Source organism: Corvus kubaryi, unplaced genomic scaffold (assembly GCF_017639235.1).
Source record: "Corvus kubaryi isolate FWS band 111438036 unplaced genomic scaffold, C.kubaryi_AGA036_p1.0 split1-131, whole genome shotgun sequence".
Lineage (NCBI taxonomy): Eukaryota > Metazoa > Chordata > Aves > Passeriformes > Corvidae > Corvus > Corvus kubaryi.
This window is the reverse complement of record NW_024582073.1, coordinates 13,883,080-13,903,961: the sequence shown is the minus strand read 5'-3', so window position 1 is coordinate 13,903,961 and position 20,882 is coordinate 13,883,080.

Genomic DNA, 20,882 nt, shown 5'->3' with positions numbered 1-20,882 from the left:
AAGCACTCTCTTTTGTGGACATACTTAGCTTGGCACCAAGTATGGTCTTCAGTGAAGTCCCCCAGGAACACCAGGCTGTGGATGAGGCTCTGCAAGATGCTGGTGGCAGTTCAAACTCAACTTGGACAAGAAGGGTCTAAGTTCTCTAAAAGCATCTGTAAAATTAATAGGTTTGATCTAGGCTGTATTGGAAAAGTTTGGCACTCTTGTCTTTCCTAGTGATAGCAAATAACCATGTAGGGATTAATAACAAGTTATGTTCACCAGCAGAATTTGTGGCTCTTCCCACACCCTAAGAATAAGGAAAACTCAGTAGGAACTAAAAAGATAGCAGTAAAAAAACCAAGCACAACATCTCAGAGCCTGTTTTACGGCTTGTCATTACAGTTGAATAGAGTTAGTGTAAATGAATTCTGTTTTCCCAGAGGCATCAAATTCCTCCTGTCAAGACAGTCTCTCGAGAGACGTGAAGGTCTCTCACTGCCCTCCTGCATTATTATTATTTTCCTTAAAATTTTCTTGTTATTGATGTAACTAAAACTCAAGTATAAGATCAGAGAAACTATTTTGTCAAGTGACTCAGACAGGCACAACTGATGGATACTAAGGAAACATGTACTGCATTTTATGTTCCTCTGAGTGCACTAGAAAAATATAAAAAATAGTTCATTTTACTAAAAATCCAGCTGGGAAATTCACACTACTTTCTGCTACTATGAAATTGAAGAGTGACCCAGTACTGCCATCAAATTTGACATATGAGTGATTTTTCAGACTTGTAGGTTCAATTTTCAACGGGTGGGGTATGTCAAATCCCTGAAAACTGGCAGACCATTGCAGAGATGTTTATTGCTGTGACCATACCAGACTCTTCAGCACGAAGACCATCACTTTACATCTGTGGTCAATACTCAGCAGACTGTAAGCAAAGAACAAGATGGGATACATAAAGTACAGCTGGCTTGATCCTGTTCTTTCTAGTCAATTTAGAGAGAATAAAGAAAGAAAACCCACTGTCAAAGAGAAAAAAATGGGATTGACACAAAACTTATTGAGAATATCATAGCAAAATAATTTTTCATTTGAAAATATCTGTCTGGCAAAACCCAAAATCTCTCAGCTTTGGTGTGCAGTTTCTCTGGGTTCTTGAGGAAATTTCTCATCAAACCCTGACTGCATGCTTTAGAATGGCAATGGCACTGAGCTAAGTTTGCCTGTTTTATGTTCAAATTACACAGACTTTTGAGACTTCAGCCTCAGTCTTTTTTAAGTGAAGTTTGGTGAGCATTCTCTTGTCTCCCTAGAAACTTGTCCAGTTAGTAAAAGCAGTTGAATCAAAGAGCTGAAGCTTTATTTCTCATCCTAGATAAGACTGTAATAGAAAGAGTATAACTTCTCTCTCTTCACATAAATACTTAGTTATAAAAGTACAACAGGTTTAACAGAAGTAATTAAGGGGTCTGTTTATATGCTCCAGGTTTGAATCAAATGGAAAGAAACACAACCTTCTAATTATCACAAGAGCCATCGGAGTAGATGTTGTTCTAGAGTGACTGTCTCTTTTCTTTGCCACTGCTGCTTTCTTGTATGGGGGACACCACCTGCTTCTTTTCCTGTGTGAATTCTAATTGTTCAGTGTCAGATAACTGCTCTTATACCTAGTACTACCAGGTTGCTTAGGAGCATTTTGCAAGCGTATGCTTCTCCTTTAACTGCTCTGGACAAGATGTAGCTTTTATTTAAAAATTGTAAGGTTACTCCAGAATTTCACTTAGTTTATCCATTTAACTGGTTAGATTATGATCTTATTAAGTTATTATTCCAGTGAAAGTAGATTTATACATTTAATTTATTTATAATTGCTTGTTTGAATTTCATACCTTTTTCCTTTTTATTCTTGGTTTGTTACTCTTTATTTTAAAAATAAACTCTTTCCTTTCACTGAGAAAGATTTTTTTTTCATCATGCTTGTTGGTCACTGAATCAATTTAAAATATAATTTCCTGGTCCTAGTGAGAGGTTGTATGTGGATGGTATGTTTACTTATTCTCTCTGACAAGTGGTGGAGGCATCAGTCAGTACCAAGAACTCCATAAAACTTGATAAGATAATGGCTGAGGGCTCTGACTTGTATTTAGCAGTGGGCAGCAATCACAGGCTGAAGTGTCTCTCCCTGGCCCTTGCCTTGTTCTCCAGAAGCAGCTTGTAGGGACAAATAAAAATTATGAAACAGCTTCTGAATCGCAATTTTATGCCAAGCATATTGAAATGAATGAAAAAATGGATTTCAATTAATTTGTATATGCTACGCATATCTATGGTACTTTCTTTAGCCATCTGGTTTACATCTACATTTACATCTGCCAACAGAGCACAAGAGGTAGTTTTGTGGGTGTGTACTACCAATTTGGTATGGTATTCAAAAATAAGGAGACAAAGACACTCAGATCTCAGCTGAATAGGTCAAACTCTACATGTTTTTGCCAGAAATATTTCCTTCATGAAGGTTTTTCTCTGTCACAGACTTCAAGGTTTCATATCAATATTCTCGTTAAGTAGAAGTATCTTTGTTTTTGAGAAATACATAATTTAAATGGTGGAATAAATAAAATTAAGTAATGCTTTCATCATTGGAGGTGGGGTCCAAAAGCATTACACTGTTCAAGCAACTTTATGGCTAGAAGCTGAGTCCCATGGTGGAACTTTAAATGCTATGAGGTGCCTAATTCCCATCAAAACTTTAAGATGTGTAGCCTTTCTCCTTTAAAAGAAAAAGTAACGTATCATCTAACAGAGTGTATTGAGTTATCTAGCCCCTCATTTCATGTTTGAGCCAATCTGTGTACACAGAGAATGAGTCTTTATTGGAACATTGCTAGTTTCTAGGACCCTCCTCTGAGTTTGCTGTGCTCAGTCATATTTGTACTCAATTCTAGGCTGTTTCTCAGTCTATTCCTAAATCAAGGAGAAAAAAATCCACTCAGTAAGAAGAAGTCAAAGCCTGGTTATTAAGGCACTTGCTTGGACATTTTGCTGATGAAGAGTGTGCTCTGCACTCTCCAGCCTTCCAATTCTGCACTGTGCATGGGTTTCACTAACAGCACAATGTCATTTTTTTCAACTTTAGTGGTTGGGCAGATTCTGACAAACCAGGAAACTGTATCTGTTTCAATTTGGTATTTAACAAGGTGCACAGATGGTGTTTAAAAGCAGGTAGAAGTGGTTAATCACCTGTGAATTTTAGGCATTTTTCTCCTGTCCATAGAGGACTTGAGAAGTGCATTTACTGCATGGGTTTCTCCACTATGATTTGCATTTTCATGGTTGTTTTCAATCAATCACCCCAGAGTGGTTTGCAAGTCTCTTCATTCCAAAGCAGTGAAGACCTGCCCATGTCCACATTCCTAGCGCTACAAATGGCTTGAGACCTGAATCATGTGGTATTCGGTATTCATGTTCAGGCAAATCCGTACCTCATCGCACCCTGAATGGTTTCATTTTACTGACGCCATCTGTTTCTTGCACCTCAACCAATTTGTATTCCATTTCAAGAGTTGTCCCCTATGCTCAGCTTTCTGACCTTGTAAATCGATCTCCTGTACAGCGTGTAACAAATACTTTCCTGAAATCTGGATGAATTATGTCAACGATTTCCTCTTTATCAGTTCAGCAATGCCTTGAAATGACCCTAATACATTTGTCATACATGATCTTCTTTTAGCAGAACCAGGCAGCTTTCCCTTTACTAAATCACATTCCTAAATGAATTGTAATCTGCCTTATAAATGTTTCCATTATCCTGCTCACTACTACAGTCAGTCTTACAAGTCTGTATTTCGTTGGGTCTTCCCAATGTCTCTTTTTGACAGCTCTGAAGACACTCAACAATGAAGTGCATTTCAGGTAAATATTAAGTGCTCCTTAAAAGAAGAAGAAAAAAATTAAAGCCTAGTAAGCTGTACGCCTGGTGTTCAATAGTAGTTTCAGAGATTCACTTAAATGAATGGAGAATAAAGGAGGATTTCTTTATTGCTGGCAGTCAGTGGCAGTGATGGATCATGGCGTAGACATTCTCAGTATGGCCAAACAATTTCACTGTATAGAATTTTGTATAGCTACAGCTAAAATTCAATGAACGGATTCAGACGGTTCAGGATAAACTATAACAATAAGTTAAACCCTTAAATTGATTTGGTATTTTAAAAGGATGGGGAGCAGCAAGATGTCATCTTCCTTCACAGATCTAACTTTAACTGGAACTGTAAATCCAGAGCAGAGTATTGGTGGATAAGAGTATATAATGTGTGATTTAAGACCCATCCTGGAAATCAGTGAGGATTTGAGTACACCAACTCTCAAACATTATTGGAGCACTATAAGACTCCATCCAGGAAAGTTAGGAGGATTTTTTTTTTTTTTTTAATGAAGATAAATTTCATATCTTAAAGAGGCTGTTTTTGAAGAGTGCCAGGCAAGATGAGAAAAGAAAATGACTGTGAAAGAAGAAGCAGAGTAGCAGAGGCATAGATAACCACTCATCCTACTATCCTCTCAAGATACGAGCTGAGGATGATTTTTATCAATGACTTCCAAATATAACATTATTCAGCTTTCATTATGTTGTCAGTCTAATTTGAATGTGAGTTATTCAGAGCACATGGCTGTTTTGCCTTTGTGTTTGTCTATAAAGTGCTTCGCCCCCAAGCCAGGAAAAAAGAGAATTCTCGGATTAGAGGAGATAACGTCCTCATTGAAAGTCCTGTGTACAAATGCTTGTTTTCTAATCACCTTTGTGAAACCTACCCCTGCTACACCACACAGAGAAATGCTTCAAAATAAGAAGAATTGCAGCTTATTTTTTACTAACCCTGGAACAGCCTCCCTGCTTTATGAGGAATGGGAGAAACTCCTGCCAACTTACATTAGTTTCTACGGAAAAAAACACCTGAATCCCAAGATCTGGCTTTGGTGATGACCTGAAGTTCACAGAACTCTCAATATTGAACAACCTTCATGTCTGAGATGAAATCCTGAATTTTCACTGAAGTGAAATGGAGTTATTCATTGGCCTTAGCCAAGGTTTCAGTCCTTCTTTTTGAGACAGGAGTTATTGAAGTTTTTGCATTCTGTGGCATGGTTACATCAGAATTGAGTAGAGATAGCCCACAAGTAATACAGAAAATATTATCCCTACATCTGCAAGATAAGAGAAAAGCACAAAAAAATAGCTTGCTATATGCCGACAAGTCCACCTTCCTTGTCTTAACTCTAAATAAAAGCATAAAAGTTGAACTGAAGGACAACTGAAATCTGAGAACATGCTCTTTATTAGCCTACTGAGTAATTTTCTAGATTTCAGCTTCCCTTTCCCATCCTCTTCCTCTTTACAATGAATCTACTCTAAATCTCCCTTGTTTTGTTGCATTGTATCTTTCTCCTCTTCTTTGTATTTATTTTTCTTTCCGCTCTTTGACTCTAGATGGGCCCTTTTTCTATCTGACTTCATGTGTCTGCCTTTGAGCAGGGTGTGACTGAGGAACTAGTTCGTAACTATAAAACTCCAGACTGGAGAGGCTTTCCTTGCCTGAATCCCCAGATCTGCCACTGGCCAGTCTGTGGCTCCAATCTCATTGGCAAACGAGGGCAGTGAGGACCATTGTCTCTTGTGTAAGTCTGACGGTTTCTTTTGGGCATGAGCTACATGTGCAGCTGGATCAGAAGCCACTGCAGAGCACTTGCGAGGCACTACAGCACATCCTACATGAGCCTCCAGTAACACAAGCCAAGGATAAAGTCAGACCACAAAAGTAACTACTGGCAGCAGCCTGAGCCTCACGCTCAGACCGAGGCGCAAGCACAGGCTGTGTGTGACAAACATGGGTCTGTCAGGGTGCTGTTGGACCATCACCTTTCCCAGGAGCGATACACAAGAGCTGGGTCCCTCAGATCAATCTGTGGCTCTCACAGAGAATTCACTCTGCTCCCTATGAGTGTGGGTTGGGTGTATGAGGCAGGACTTCAAAAAATGTCAGCTAATGTCAGCGCAAGAATTGACCAAACAAGATGAATACCTACCATAAAAAGCCAGGGATGTGAAAAGTATAGGCTTGAGCTAAGCCAAGTGCATTGAACATCCCTCTGAGAACACAATGGGAACAGTTTAACATATGAAGACAATACTGGCTCCACCTCGAGAGACAAAAAAAGAAAATTAAAAAGCTAAAAAGGAAAGGAAGGTATTACTTGGGATAAAGCCAGAGGGTGGTTCTTGCCCTCATACACCAGGATGTGTGTTATTGGTGGTGTGTTATGTTCTGGCTGTGGGAGCTGGACTGCCCTCTTTTCACAGCAGCAGGAGATGTGTTCAAGCATGTGATACAAAGCATGGCCAGTCCAAGCACACAGAGCAGGTCAGGCAGTGGTGCTGGTGTGCAGCTCCAGAATGGCTCAGTAGGGAATGCCTCCTCGCCAAGTAGCACAAGTGATGAAGGACAGGCACAATGCAGAGCAAGAGGGAGAGTAATGGTGGTTTTAATCCTTTCAGAGACTAAAAGGCAGCCAAACAGAGGCTGACAGGTAAAAGAAGCAGCCTCTTAATAACTTACAAAGGGTGCAGAAGCAACTTGGACAACACCAAGCTGAGCTGAAATCTTGTTCCCGTGGCAGAGTCAAAGCACTAGGGCATTACCTGCCAGCAAGCAAGTCTGAGTACAGGCACTAAACACCTCACAAGCAACAGGAGAAAGCAGCAGAGGAAAGCTGAGGAGAGAGAGATTCTCAGAATGATGGAGACCAAGCTGCTCAGCTCCCAGCCCATGTGGAGTGGTCCTGGCATAGAAGAGCAAGCTGCACACTGTGCAAACAACGCACAGAATCAGGGGTGTTACATGATCCTACATGTACGTAAAAAATGGCAGGATTTTGTGACTTTTCAGGGGTCTGATTCATAATTTTTGGGCTCCGAGTGAGCAGCAGTAGTATTGCCAATTCTATTAAACATTCCCTGTTCAAGGATCCATTCCACATATAGCATACTTTTTCTGAAATTTACAATAACTTAGCATAGTAGCAGAAGATACAGGGAAAAGCAATTTATGATGAAAGGATGGAAAACCTTCTTGAAGTTGAGCAGTCCGCAGGATACCATTTACCCTATGGCTTCTCTACGTAAGGGGCAAAGAGCTGTCCTGTCCCACTCAGGCTGCACCTGAGATGTTCTCCCACAGACATCTTGTGGGCAGCGAGGCTGTGTTGGTGTGTCTGACCTGGACCGTGTGTACCACACCAGCAAGAGGCCATGTGGAAGTGAACCCCCCTATAGCATCTCCTGTTGGGTTCATGCTTGCTAGTACAGCTACCATTTGTCTTTTCTTTTTAAGGTGGAGATTTAAATCAGCTCCCAGGTTTTACACTGGCATAATGTTAGGATGAGAGCAGTTAGTAACCAGTGGGGGAAAATACACTGCCACAAAAAAATAAATAAAAATTAGGTGTTCTGTTAGAGTATTGGGGCATTTCAAGCCTCAGGGGTTATTCATGTAAATGAATCTTGTGCTTATTCAGTCAGGGAACACAAATCAATAGCACATGAGAAAATAAGAACCAACAGTCTTAAAACCCCAGATGAAATCAAACCACACAAATCAGATCCCATTATAAATTTCAGGACCAGGCTCCTGATCAGAGAGAATTTTTTTTCCAAAAATAAAGTTGTTAAAGGTGACCCCACGTTAGAGTGAGAGTTTGAACTTACCTCCCAAAATGTCTGAGGTGTTTGAAGCACTGTTTTTCTTTTGGATCAAGCCCAAAAGGTCTGCAAATATGGTTTATTTGGACAGCATGTGAAGTTTTGATTGATCCCAGAGCTCTGTTGGCATAAAGATTTATTGAAGTGTGCTTTCACATAGTTGACTGTCCAGTGCTACCACCATGAGGACTAGATTCCCCACAAAAACTAACAGCTTAGCTGAGATTCTAAATGACTAGTACAGAAGTAAAAAGAAGAAAAAAGGTTTCAATTATATAAAAAGTTATTGCAGTAAAGAGAAATCAGTCTTGGTATCAACATCATTGGCAATCCAAATATCTGGTATTTCCCTGCTGCCCTGTCATCTGCTTACCAGAGTCACAACATTGCAGGGTTTTCTGCCTCCTTGTCTCTGAATCCTGAGTTTCCACTAGATCACATTTTCCAAGTGTTTAGAGGCATATGAAAGAAAGCAAGATGCTGAAATGGAGGAAGACTTTTCCTTGGTCCCTTGAACCTTGGATTTGGAGACCTAAAATTACCTGAGACTAATCTAAATTACCTAACTTGCTTCTAATGAGAATGAGTTACAATGTTTAGTTTGAATCAGAATGTCTTTCAGTCTATGAAGGGCATGCTTTGCATCTCACAGGGTATGTGTAGTTCCATAGCAGAGAAATGCAGATTCAGCCCCTATCTTCACTAGCCATATTGGTACCCAGGTACCTTACCTTGCTTATCTGTGTTTAGTGGTCTTTGTTCAGCAGCAGAGCAACACTTTAGTCTTTCCACAGCTTGTTATGTTGTTTACAGTCTTACTCAGGTTGCTGTTGAAAATGCTTTTTTCCTTTTCCCAGTATGAAGTTACAACATGCTGTTACTGTTTACAGCAAACAAGCTGGCATGACTGTGCAAGCTAAGGAGGAACACACATGCAGTGGTAGATTTGCTGTAATGCTTTCACAACAACTTGAATATATACTATTTCTTAATAGTTTTGCTATTAAAATAGCTCATATTGTTAATGAAAAGAAAAAACCCTCCAAATTATTTGTGGAAAATATTGTGGAAATAAATTATTTGGAAATGTGACCTGCTGCTAATAATCTCTTAAGAACTGGACCAATTTCAGTGACCTCTTAGAGGAACATAATACTACCTAGCCTGTTTGGAGATAGTATATACTTTCCAGGGGAAAAAAAGGGGGGGGGGGGGGGTGAAGCTCTAAAAATTAGTGCAAGGAGAAAGCCAGAAAATATAATTCTTATTAAATTACTTCCAATTTTCTATAGGTACTTCCAGTACCTATAGAACTCAGTCTGTGAGATGCTCTACAAAGACGTGGTCTAACCTCTAGGGAACAGCCACACTCATGACCCAGAGCAGGAGGCTGCTCTCTGAATTTGTGAAATTGCATGTAGGTATTTGAAGTCCATATGGTATTTTTTGTGCTGCCTTTAGACCTCCAGCATAGTGTGTGTATTCATGTACATGAGCTAAAACATGCTGTTCCCTCTTGGTAATATAAAAAGTCTTGTCAACTAATGCGTCAAAAGCACTTTTGTGGCTATCATAAAATCATAGAACTATAAAAATGACCTCTGGAGCTCATTTGGTCCAACATCTTGCTCAAAGCACGGGTGATGTCAAAGTTAGGTCAGGTTAGCAAGGCTTTGTAAAATCTAGTTCTGAGTGTCTCCAAGGACAGAGATCCTACAACCTCCTTGGGCAACATGGTGCAGTGTTTCACCACACTGAATGAATTTATTTCCTTTTACCTGATGATAGAAGAAAGTGATGACCCAATGGGGTCCTCCCAACATTACGTGTTCTGTGATTCTATCTAACCAGAATGTCCATTACAGCAACTTGTGTCTGTTGACTCTTGTTCTTTTGCTGTGTAATACTTAATCAGGAGAAATATTTTTCTCTGTTCCATCTAACTCTACACAGACCTATCCATATTACAAGGCAGGGAAAATGAAGACATTTTCTGGCTATTAGAGCTTCTTTTTGCAGGCTGCCCTAAATGAAATTACACAGTCAATTCTCCATCAACAAAAGTAATAGCTGAATTCAATGGTTTTTATTGATGCATCACATTGGCGTTCAGATACAGGATTTCCCATGCCACAAGGCTGCCTTTACAAGGATTTACAATTCTTCATTTCTGTGGTAGAAATGCACTAGATTTTTCATGTTTATGAGAAATATGAGGACCTAGTGATATTCACTCTCTTTTACTTTGTCCTTAAAACATATGTGGCAGACCTGTAACCACTGAAATAGCTAGTTAACAGTTATAAATGCATTTATAAATGGATATATATTATTACATATAGGTAGAGTGTGTGGATGGGAGATTATGGTACTAGCTTAATCTAGACCGGCTTGCTTAATTTTTGTTGAACTGATTTACAAAGAGAGTCTGAATTATGGTATTTTCTTTAAAAATTAGCAATTCTATTAATCATAATTATTTTTTATACCCATAGGTAAATAATAAATTAGATGACTACATTGATGATATGTGTGGATGATTAGGAAATATGATCATGGCCACCACAATTTCTCGTCTCTTCTGAGGTGCCTGCTTCTACCTATGAGCCATGGAAGAGGTCAGGGCAGCCCTCAGGCTGTTTGGCTGCATGCTTAAGGAACTTATTGGAGTTCTCCCGACATTCCTCTCAGTCTAGCCCTAAGTGACTTTATCATGGACCTATGGACTTGCTGAAGAGTAGAAAATGCAACTCAGGTCTTCAGCATCCTGTCCTGAGGCCTAAGCATATTCCTAAGTTGAAGAGCTCCAAGTAACCCTTTCAGCTCCAGCACAGCAGAATTAGTCATGTACTCTCTAGAGGGACCTAGGCGGTCATAGTGGTGCTAAAGAAGAAAGAAACTGATTTAAAGACAGAGACCAGCAGCATTGTTCCTTTTCCAGATTGGTTAAAGTCACTAGTAATAGCAGTCCCTTTTCTCTTTCTAGGTCTGGAATTTTTATACAACTGCAATTGGAGAAGGGAGACTTTCAGAGCACTTCCTGAAAAGACTATTGCTTTTTGTAATGACAAGACTATATATGAAGTACAACATTCTCAGCTAAGCTCTGGTTCAGCCATTGTTGGCTGAGGTGAAATAGCACAAATGTGGCAGCTGTCTAGATACTGCCTTAAACATCACCCTGATCAGGAATACACTGCAGTGCTAACATGTTCAGGCACCCTTCTATACCTTGAGACTGAGGGTCCAAATCCTATTTACAGAGTGATGCAAAAGGGAGATGATCTTCCCCCCCGCTCCTGTGTCATGATGGGTAGAAGGGAAGAGTTCAGCTCCCTGGTGGGGATATGGATCCACCGTGCAAAGCAGTTAGGACAGACTTCAACCAGTGGTACCACTGATACAGTGAACATTTCAAGGATTCCATTTCATGGATTACACAAGATGTGATGTGGCCTTGCTTTTTCTTCTCTTTGTTCCGCTGAGCACAGCTGCTGTAATTTCTTCGGCATCTAAGGGAGCAAACGCAGAGCTGCTGCAATGTAGGGAGAAGGACAAGAGTTGGGAAACCATGGAGTGAGGCATCCTGTGAACTAGAAGGAGGGGCAGGGCTTAGGTACCCTATCATGGATCATGGCAGAGGGAACTTGAGCATCATGAGATCCCAGAGGGCAGGATGTATCCCTGCTTCAGGGGTCATGAAGAACATGACAAATCACAAGTTCCTTGAGGGCTCAGACTTGCCAGCACTGCATAAGCCTACCATTAGTGCCTTTAACTCTGTGTCACTTATGTGCTAGGGCTCTTTTATGCTTCCCTTTCCTGTTTGCAGAGGCTTGTTTAATTTTGCTAACGACTCTGAATGAAGATAAGGCCCGTGCGTGTAATAACAGACTAAAATTAAACTTCAAATAAATTATCTGTTAGGGTTTAGGAAAATCTTATCTGGGGAGGAATTAATCCTTGCAGCTTGTTTTGGGGCTTTAGCAGGCCACCAGGGATTTGAAAGAGAACAATTTTTCAGGCTGGAATATACACAGCAACTGGAACAATGTGCATAATTCCGTGGATATGATAAAAAGAGAAAAAATCCCAAAAAGACACATAAACATCTGAAGTGTAGCATGAACTGACTGCAAACCAAATGCAACTGCTGTAGATCATCAGCTGTCACTGTCAAAGCCCTGGTCTTTTTGTGACCGATGTCCTTGCTTCCTTTGTCACTGTGTATCAGGACGATTCTGTAAGTCAGCTCTTATGCCCCAGTGCTCCCTGCTGCAGGGTTTGGAAACCAGCCACTGCACCCTCCCAGTGATGTCAGGTTGCTCTGAGAAGATGATGTTGCTCAATCCAGCCTAGTAATCAAATCAACACAGAGGGGGCAAGAAGTGCCCATGGGAGTTACTTTGCTGAAAAATGCTCACGTGGCTCAGCCTGCAGTTGGGAATGGGATGAGAGGTTCCCGTTCAAATGGGGCTAGCAGAGACTGGGAAAAGCCAGCCCCATTTGAATGCTACTACCCCATAAAGGCTCGAGAGATGTAGTCCCAGGAATGATTTCAGACTACCTCTTCAACTTTGCTTCATTCCCCTGCAGTAATACTTACGACAGACAACAAAGACAAAGACAAGAAGACCTCTTGAAACACCTTCTTACCCTCATACCACAGAGGTACCTCAAATTCCCTTTCGCAAGAGATGCCTGGTAGAGGTCTTTCACCTTTTTCTCTTCCATTCATTTTTTCTTTCTCTGATCTTAGCTGTCCACACCAGCTGTAGGGTGAAAGACCTGTAGGAAGAGGGAATAAAAGAGAAAAGGAGCTTTAACAGCCAGGAAGAAATAAATGGGTGGTCTTTGGAAGCATAAACTAGACCAATAGTGAGGAAAATCACAAGGGAAAAAGTCCAATGTTTACTTTTTTGTGGTTTTCTTAAGCATATTTTTCTTGCAGTTCTGGGGGCATAGATAATTCAGGGTTCAGAGTGAAAGACCTTTCAGAACTGCACAGCAGTACTAGAAGAGAAACTGCCTGAAAATATTGTCTCAAATTTCCATTATCCTCAACCACACAAGGGGGTAAGATGTAAGTCTTAGGTGGAAAGATGCAGTGCCTGAAATCTGCTGTGTATTCCACTACTGTTTTGGGAATATTTGACTACATTGCCATGATGTCAGATTGTTATGGTTTGGGGTACTTATAGCAACAAAATGAGTAACAGAATGGGCTAAACCTGCATCCTGAAGCCCCAGAAGACTGAATGCACCCATTGTGGGTATCCAAAACATCTGACTGTATTCCCTGAAGCTGTTTACGAAGACAGATATCTTGCCTGACAGAAGTGAATACAGTCAGAAGCTCAGAAAGCTCAGAAGCTCAGCAGGAAAGCATGTACAAATACACAGGAAGAAAACATCCATTCCCCCTCTTTAATATCTGGTTTAGATTCCTTCCCATCCATGTGACAATAGCTCTTAGGCCACTCTCCGTCCCCATCCACTCTTCCCTCCTCAATATTTGCAGCAGTAGTCCTTTGGTATTTGCAGGTCTGTTTCCCACCTGAAGAACCCCAAGTCACTTCTTGAACTACCACAATTATGCAATTTATTATGAAGTTAAACAGCTGAGAACTTACTGAAGTCCAGCTCTGCTGTCCTGCCCAGCCAGCACCATCTCTGCAGAGGTTCACATCTGCGTGGTTACTCCACTCTCTCTCTGGGTCTGAGCTTCATCAAGAGAGAAGTGGAGACAGCTGAGCACACTGTGCGGTCTGCCTGCTCAGAAACCACCTCTGTCTCCGGAACAGGGCTCCGTCCACTACCTGAGCTGCTCATGACCCCATGTTGCTTATCATAAATCTGAAGTGCCAACAGAGGAACTGAGAACTAGGGAAGGAAAAATCTTTAAAATAATCTTTTCATCCCAAAGAGTCAGAAAGCAAAAAGGAGGACCTCTTTACTTTTGAAACTTCTGCCAAGGACACCAAATTTACAGTCACTGAAGCATGGTGGCACACCTGCATCAGTGAGCGGTGCAATGATGCCCAAAAAAGCCATGTGCAGGGTGGAGACCTGAGGATCTAACAGTCCAGAAATGTTAATGCAGTACTTTGCCTCAGCCATGAGCCCCTGTCAGGTAGGCAAATTTCCCTGGTCTCCCAATCCTCTTGGTCCCCAGCAGTGTTGCAATCACATGGATCAAACGTGTTGCTCTTGGTGCTTGTCTTACCTACCTAACCGTCAGCCTGGAGGAAAACCAACCGCAGTGTGCACCACTTGAAGTTGTTCTTGCATATGATTTCTTGAAAGGTGTTTAACAACCTGTTAGTAATCACTACCTGCATGGTCTTTCTCTGTAGGCAGCCAAGCAGGATGAGGCAGAAATCCCTAGCAACATGCAGTCATTTTTCAGTCCAGACTTTAACTGGGCACAGAGGCCACTACTGGGCAATCTCTAGTCCATGCAAAAGGAGTATGTAATCTTGGCAACACTTCAAAAGTGTGCTGACCTGAAGAACGAAAGACCAAAGACAAGAGGTTAAGTAGTTTGGTGTGCTGAACTCATGGTATAATAAACCAGCTCTTTTTTACCTTCAATTTCCATCTATAACACTCATACAGGTCTTGACAACAAATGTCATATATTTTATTGTGATGGATATTATGTGCTAAAGGCAAATATGTTTCCAAAGGATTGAATTTGCTACCATGAGAGAGAACATAAATAATTTGGGGTTAAATACAAAGAGACAAAAGAAAGCTCTCTTGTTAAATGCAATCTCACTACTTCGCATTCAGTTTTAGAGGATTCATGAATATCTTTGTTTTCTGTAACCTTGCACATTATTGAAAAAGATCTTTCATTTGCTTCTACTCTTTGCAATTTCTTTAGATATTCTATTTCCTTGCATCTGCAGAAACTGAGCTGTTTTTTGTGTGCTTGACAAACCATCAACATCTGCATGTGAAAGATTTCAGAGAAAAGAAACAGTAAGAAACCAGAAGATAGGATCCTTTCCTAATCATTTTTCCTTTGATTTTCAGACACTTGTGTAATAGGATGTATCCAACAGTGAATTTTTCTGAAAATATATTTAAACTGAGCAAATTCAGATTTGATTTGTTGACATACTCAGTGAAAGAAGTAGTCTGTCTTGCTCAGAAGCTACCTCAGACTGAAGCTGTATTTTGATTTGAGAGCACAAAACAAAAATACAGAACTATGCAGGATTGATGCCTACTGGAGGTCATGCCTGTAACTGGAGGGTCACCCAGCACACCGAGATGGCACGTTTCAGTACCTACTCAAGATCATGCTGCAAAAAGCAGGGAGTGTGGAAAGGTGCTGTGACCATCCAGGCATCCTTTCTGCTTTCCCACACAAAATAGTTTGTAACTGTGCTGTGCCTTGGTTTATTGGTGACAACAATTACCAGCTTTTACCACGTAAAGGAAGAGAAGGCCCAAACCCCATCCCTTGGGGTTTGCACCAACTGGAACAATCTTCCTCCCAGTTTATCTTTCTGAATTGTTCATGTAAATCAGGTGTTTCTGACTGAAATTTGCTTTGTACAAAATAAGCTAGAGGAGCAGTTGCCACATGCTGGTGCCCTCCCCAGGTGGGAGCAGTGGCTCCCCAAGGAGTTCCTATTCCAATTTTCTATTGCTTGGAAGAATTTAAATCCACTGCTTATAACATTCTGTCTTTCCCCCAAAGACCTGGGAACCCTTGGATGCTGCCTGTGTCAAATAACCACCCATAGCTTCCAAGAAAAAACGGGGGTTGCTTATCTATTCTCATTTCCAAGTGTGGGCTCTGGGGAGCACTAGGACTGGGATCCAGACCCTGTCTCCCCTTGGGATTGGGTAGGGTTTAGCTTTCCCATCACTCAAGCTGGTACTAATAATAGAGAGCCTGATAAGCTTTCTCTTTAGCCCATCCATGGGGAGAAAACTGTCAGCAACTCATGACTTACCTCAGATCAAAGGGCTTGTGAAAGACCATTTTGTCACGGTTGTTATCACTCTAGATAATTTCTACAATGTATACCGCAGTGTCAGTGTTCATGGATAACTACAGGTAGTTGGTGTTCTTCAGCTTAAAGGATAAATCCTGAGCTAGCTATCAGTGTAGACAAGTGAAGGCAAAGTACAGCAGGGTACTCATAGATGAACCTGAGATGTTTTTAGTGAAGACAAACTTCGTGCCTTGGGCTGCACTTGGGAGCAGTACAAGTGACTCACCCTCTTCCCTAAATTATACCGCTATGTGGGGCATGCATCAGACATTAGCAAGCTCCCAGTAATTCCAGAAGTTAGTGTGCTGTGCCAACTCATTACTTCCTAAATAGCTCCAGTGTCAGTGCTGAGTGGTGACTTAACTGACTGCTGACATTCACTACAAGGTCACTAAGCTAAATCTATACTTAGGAACACTTTGGTGCTGCAAATGACATGGAATTGATTTAATCTGTACGATGCCTTGTCTCTGATGATCCTTCCTATCACAGGTCTGACCAACATGGACAACGAAGGTAGAAGACACAATTAATATTCAGCTCACTAACTAAAACCTGGAGAGGAGTCTCAGTAAATCAAACACTAAAGACAACACCAGTAAGGAATTGAATAGCAGCTGAAAATGTGAAAATTCCTGCATTTTTTCCTAAGGAATCTAGTGTGCCTCTACTGATGACTGCAGCAAATGTGCAGTATTTCTCACTGCAGAGAGCTCTTTTTGATTTGCACAGCTCTCTCTACAGTCCACATACTGCAAATGGATTCTTCCCTCTCAGTGCTCACTGAAGTGGATCCCCCTGAAAAGTCCCAGTGCCTGTGGCCAGATGACAAAGATACGTACAGCTCCATTTGGCAGCCTTGAGCTTTCAGCATCTTCATAAACTCCCAAATTCAAAAGGTAATTCTCATCCCTCTACCCCTACAGCTGTTAGCACATCAGCAAGTAACTGGTGCCAAGCTACAAGAACCTCTTTGTTCTCCTCTGCCCACCACACCAAAGGGCCATGATTGGCTCCAGCTGGCCCTCATTGATAGTCTATCAAAAATATCAAAAGACAAATTATCCTCAGCTGACCTGCAGATGTTGCTACCAGACACCCTACAACAATAAAGATAAATATCTCAGCTGTCATTTAAGGGGAAATGGCATATGGTTCTTCAAGTCTGATGATTCAGACATAATAATCTCCCAGCAATTATGAAGACAGAGGCAAAGAAAGAAAACTGAAAGGAGATAAACTCTCTATTACCTTCCTTTTTACCCCCAAATCTGTCTTCATCCGTGTCTGAGAAAAGCAAAGAGACCAATCACTATTTGTTACTAGCAAGGCAGCACAGGATTGGCAAGTGTGCCTGAACATATGTGCATTCTGTTTTAAGCCAAGGCTGGCAAAAAGGTATTAAAGTGTCAGTTTGTTCTGTTATTTCACTTTATTCCATTGGCTTAGGTCAGGTACATCCTTAATGCACATTGAAACAAACCATGTGGGAGCCATGTATCTCCTGCAATGCTGGAGTGGGCTGGCTCAGGCACACCCGCTGCCTGCACCTCTGTACCTGCTCTATCATAGGGGGTGGAACTGGAATTCAGTGTAGATGTGAGCACAGCCCTCTCCACACAGTTGTCATCAAGGATGTCTTTATCATTTTCCAGCTCAAAAAGCAGTGAATGTTGTTGTTTGTAGGGGTTTTTTTATTCTACCTGCACCCATCTTCAGCCAGCAATACGCTCCGAGCTCATGCAGTCTGTGTTGTGACAGAGAAGGAGAGCTGCCCAGGCTTTCACAGTCCCAGCTCTGTGGGGTTTTATAGGACAAGCTCCAAATATTACAAATCATGTAAGTTGGGTGGTAAATATTCCTCAGGTACAGGTAGCTGCAGTAAGTTTGTGGGGAGTAACTGCAGGACTCTGTAGTTACTCACTTCATTAAGTCTTAATTGTAACTATCGCAAGGTGCAACCCCAGCACCATAATCAGATCCTGAGGTGACAGAGGCACAGATAATTGTAATGAACCTTCCTCTGAAATGAAAGGCCTGCAGTTTTCTCCCTAGATGCTAATGGCACAAAGCAGAGTCAGAAAATGCTGTCAGCAGGAACCAGGAGAAAATGGGGATCCAAGGAGACCCCTGGGCTTCAGGGTTTGCAAACAAATAGTAGGCAGATGCTATTAACCAGGGTTGCTGATTTAACTTCTGTTTCCTATGTCTATTTCTAGCTTACTCTCAGAAGCATCCCAAATAAACCTACACCATTCTGGCCTCATTGTTTTCTGTAAAACTCTGGAAAAACTTTTTTCCATACTGGAAAGACCAAAAAGAAAGTAACGGAAGAGAGAGATTAATCCACATGCAGCTCTCTCCTTCCATGTGCTAGCCCAGGCTCCATCCACATTGACCCCACCAGCTCTGGGTGGTGAGTACTTTCTTGACCCACTGGCCTTTAATTCATGGGACTAAAATGAAGAATGAAGTGTCAGGGCACACCTGCAACTGGAGGATGAGTCAGCCCCAAGGGGCTGCTGAGTCAGAAGAACTGAAACAGCCATTGAAGTTGGAAAATGAGCATTCTTGTACAATCCAGTGCTAATGTCCAAACAGGAAATAGAAATGAACTTTGGAGAAGTCAACAATTACAAATGAATAAAAATGGGAGCAATGCTACCAGTAGCCCTTCATTCTGGTGATGTCATGGTCCCCAAATGCCCTTCAGAAATGCAAATTGCCTACAATGTAATAAAAAGGGCATTTTCTAGAGTGTGCAGAGCTTGCATCGTTTAATTAAGCATAAACTAGGGTGACTCTTGAAAGGAAAATGATGTGGATTGCATTCTGTGAGTGACCTTGGAAAGGCACTTAGAACTTTCTCTGCACGGCAATTAAGTAAACTCGCACTTCATATGCCATCACTCCTATTCCTTTCCTTTATTTAGAAAGATATTTTTTGTTCTCTCAGATTCCCTGATCTCACATTGATTTATCTCTGTGCTTAGAAAATGTGATTTATTTCCCTCAAGGTAACTAAACATTTGTCTACAGCCTCACCATCTCTAGTTTTCTAATCTCTACTTCAATATTACTTATATTAAACTTCTGGCACCTGCTTTCCTTGATTTCCACCAAATTCTACCTAGGCTACCTCAATGACATGGCAAAACTGGAATATGAAGATACCTATAGAAATTTCTCATCCAATCTTTCCAAGAGCAACCTAGTGGCCTTCTCTGATGGAATGACTGTGTCAATGGACTAAGAAAGAGCTACAGGTGCCATCAATGGACTAAGAAAGAGCTACAGGTGCCATCTATCTGGACTTCTGTAAAGCCTTTGACATGGTTCCCCACTACATCCTTCTCTCTAAATTGGAGGGAGATGGATTTGATGAGTGGACTGTTTTGTTTGGTGGATGAGGAGCTGGTTGTGTGGTCACATCCAGAGGGTAGCAGACAATGATTCCATGTCTGGATGGAGATCAGTGAGAAGTGGTGTCCCTCAGGAGTCTATACTGGGGCCAGTACAGTTTAATATCTTCATTAATGACATAGATGAAAGCATCGAGTGCACCCCCAGCAAATTTGCCAACAACACCAAGCTGAGTGGTGCTGTTGACAGAACTGAAGGACAGAATGCTATGCAGAGCTCAAGATGCAGGCTCAAGGAAATCCCATGAGATTGAAGACCAAATGCAAGGTGCTGCACCTTGGTCATGGCAACCCCCAGAATAAATACAGGCTGGGGGACGGAGGGATTGAAACCAGCGTTGCAGAGGACTTGGGGTTCCTGGAGGTTGGAAATCTGGACATGAGCCAATAGTGTGTACATGAAGCCTAGAAAGCAAACTGCATCCTGGGCTGCATCAAAAGAAATGTGGCCAGCAGGCTGAGGGAGGTGATTCTCCCCCTCCACTGTTCCAGTGAGACCCCACCAGCTATGTGGTCCCCAGCACAGGAAGGACATTGACCTGTTGGAGCAAATCCAAGGGAGGGCCACAAATGATCAGAGGGATGGAACACCTCTCCTATGAAGACAGTGAGAGAGTTGGTGTTGCTCAGCCTGGAGAAGAGAAGGCTGCAGGGAGACCTCATTGTGTCCTTTCAGTAACTAAAGGAGGCCTGTAGGAAAGATGGGGACAGACTTTTTAGAAGGGCCTGTAGCAACAGGACAAGGGGTAATGGTCTTAAACTAAAAGAGCATAAATTCAGAGTAGATGGAAGAAATTTTTTAAGATAAGGGTGGTATAACACTGGACCAGGTTGTCCAGAGAGGTAATGGATGTTCCATTCTTGGAAACATTCAAGGTCAGGTTGGACAGGGCTCTGAGCAACTTGATGTAGTTGAAGATGTCCCTGTTAAGGGTGGGCGTGTTGGACTCCTCATCACACAATTCTGGGGCAAGAATGGCGCTGGCTTATTGGGGAATTGGTACTGGGGAATAGATGGGGTTTTTGTAGTTGCTATTTGAGCTGCTTTCACAGTATCAAGTCTCTTATTTTGTGGGGGATCTAACATCATGTGGCCAGCTGGTTTTGTCAGACTGTGAAGGTCAGTTTTGAAATCCATTAGATCACCAAGCCTGAAGTTTCTCAAAAAGGAGGCTGTGTGGGGAATGCAGGAGTTGTCAAGTGCCTGGTTTGCTAGGAAGTAAAAAAAGAAACCCAACTGGTGTTAGCAGCTCAGCTCCATTGCTTCTGGGATAGGGTGTGAAAAAGAAGTCTCAGTAATTGCTGGTTATGAGCAGTGCTGCCAAGAGGGAGCAGTGGTAGCAGCTCATCTCTGTGGGCCAAGGGTGAGTGGGACTGAGGGGATGAGTCGGACTCTTACAGCTGTTCTTACACATCTGCCTTTAGCTTGACCTTTCAAAAACACCCTGCTCTGTCTTCCCCTTGAAATTTGCAGAGGAGTGACCATCTCGTGTTGCTCTTTAGGAATGCTTTTCTCTTGGTATCTTGCTATGACTTTCAAGGAGTAATAGATACTTCCCAAGGAAGAGCTGAAGAATGTGGCAATAGGTGGAAAAAAATTATTCACCTAGAAAGGACAAAGAAAGCAGGGGAAGGTAGGTGGGGAAACAGTGCTGATTTGCAACTGATGTTTGAGCTATGATGGAGTTTGTGAACCAC